The sequence below is a fragment of the Pteropus vampyrus genome, unplaced genomic scaffold (assembly GCF_000151845.1).
Source record: "Pteropus vampyrus isolate Shadow unplaced genomic scaffold, Pvam_2.0 Scaffold213, whole genome shotgun sequence".
In the NCBI taxonomy this organism is placed as follows: domain Eukaryota; kingdom Metazoa; phylum Chordata; class Mammalia; order Chiroptera; family Pteropodidae; genus Pteropus; species Pteropus vampyrus.
In genome coordinates, this window is record NW_011888994.1 from 3,501,500 (window position 1) to 3,503,755 (window position 2,256).

Here is a 2,256-nt window from a genome sequence, read left to right on the forward strand (position 1 = left end):
GAGAGCTGAGCAGAGCAGTCATCCTAGGTGGGGCATCCTCCATAGGGCTGCTCCATCCAGCATGCTGACCTCTCAGTTCCTTCACCCTTTCATCGCTAACATTCTTCTCCATTCCATCTTAGCAAACCACTCCTAGAGTCATGCCCGGAACCTTATCATCACCAGAAACAGCAGCACCTATGAAATAACTGAATCAAACATCCCACTCTCTGATACGATCTCCTTTCCTTATGGTTTGTTTGCTCAAGTAGACTCACTGCAGCTGTTCTACAAGCTCATTGAAGAACCACTGGCCCTTCCGGTCTTTTCATCTCTCCTTGTCCTCCGTAGGTTCTAGGTTCGACACTAAATCGCTCTTTTGTAAGTGCCTTCAGCTTCCCTTCCCAGTCTGTCCTGTCCATCCTGCCTCCTTGGGTAAGCCCCACTTGCTCCCAAGCAGCTAAGAACCACTGAAGGAAATTTCCCCAGAGGACAGACTGTTGTCACTCTAAAATTTTCACCACTGACTTCAGCTGGGCACTCCTGAGTCAGAAATCTCGGCAATCAGCTCCCTCTTTCACTCTCCAGGATTTTACTCCTTCAAGCCTCCTTCTCTGAGCCTCCTGCTCAGTCACTTGCAGTCACCTCTTCTTTTTTTTTTTTTTTTAGGCGAGGCAACCCTTGGTCGACCTCACAGATTGCAAGGACTTTGTCAGCTTACAGTCCCTTATTTCTTTTTATTATTTATGCCTACAGCACCTGGTCTTCCTAGGTGGTCACCCATCCAAGTACTAACCGGGCCCGACTCTGCTTAGCTTCCAAGATCAGACGAAATCGGGCTTGTTCAGGGTAGCATGGCCATAGCCCAATCACCTCTTCTTTCACAGTGGAACAAGCCAGCCTCAGCCTGCTACAAACCTGTTTGTATCTGTGTCTGCTGCCATCCCTTCTTTCTTGTCAGGAAAGGAAATGTGTTCTTCCTTTGGAGTCATTCCTGCCTCTGATGTTCCTCCCATCAGGGTGAGATGCTGCCTCAGCCCTTCTCTGACCTCATCTCCCCCCTCAGTCTAGTGTGCTGGCACCTCCCCAGCCTCTGTCACGGACTAGGAAGAACCTGCAGTGTGGGGCCTTTGCGTCTACTTCCCTCTGTTGGGAACCCTGCTTTTTGCCAGACTAACTCCTACTCACCTTTTCAATACCTGCTTACGTGTTCCTTCCTCAAAGAAGCCTTTCTTGACACATTTAAATCAGATGCCCTTGTAAATATCTGTCATGGCCACCTTTTTACTTTTTCCACATAGCACTGTTCACAGTTGAGAATGACATTTATGTGTGAGATCCTGTTTGTCCACCTCACGAATTGGTAAGCCCCACAGGGGCAGGGACTGTCCTCCTTGATTATCTGTAGTTCCCATAACGAGCAAAGTACCTGGCCTGGAGTAGGTGCTATTAGGTATTTTTTGAGCCAATGAATGAATGAATGAATGAATGAATGAATGAGTGTGGTGAGAGGATAGGCGGCAGCTGTGGGAGGAGGAAAAGTGAGGATAGAAGATGGAAGGTGAGAGAACAGGGAAGGTGAGCGGGGAGGATGGAGATGAGGACAGTGTGAAAGGCGAGGCCGGGACGGAGGGGAGAAGTAGGGAGGAGAGGACTGGGTCTTCTCTGGGCCTGAGTGAGGCTTCCAGACCTCGGGTGGGCTCCCCAGGAGCTCTCTGTCTCTTAGCCCTGCTGCCTGAGAGGTCTGAAGGCAGAGCCAGTAGGCGGGGCTAGACTTTATCTTGGGGTGCAGCCCTAACCTCAGATGGTGACAGAGCTGGAGCTCGCAGGGGTTTTGCAAACCGTCCCGATTGCAGCAGGCCAGCAGTCTCACTCGGGACAGGCGGGTGGGGCCTGAGCTTATCTCCCAAGTACAGTCCTAACCTCAGATGGTGACAAAGCGGGAGCTAGCAGGCATTTTGCAAACCGTCCCGATTGCAGCAGAGTTGGATGGCATGGCCAGGGGTGACAGTGCTAGGTGTGGGAGCAACAGGAGTTTGGACAGTTTGGGGCTGGGTTCGGGATGGAGCTTGGCTTGTGGGGCATGGGGGATGGATCCGATCTACACATGGCTTGCCTCTACCTACCTCCGATCCCTGCTTCTGCAGAGGGGCGGCTATAGCTCTGGAGGTGGGCCTCTCGGTACTAAGAGGCTTTCATTTCCCCAAGTCTCAGGACCCTCCCATGTCTCCCTGAAGTCAGAATTAGTGGCCAGTTGCAGCTATTTTCCTCTGAAAA

The 2,256-nt window shown here is 51.4% G+C and overlaps 1 pseudogene; it reads right to left on the bottom strand.

The window, feature by feature from the left end:
- Nucleotides 1–726: 726 nt before the first annotated feature.
- Nucleotides 727–845, bottom strand: LOC111747170 (annotated as a pseudogene).
- Nucleotides 846–2,256: the final 1,411 nt, after the last annotated feature.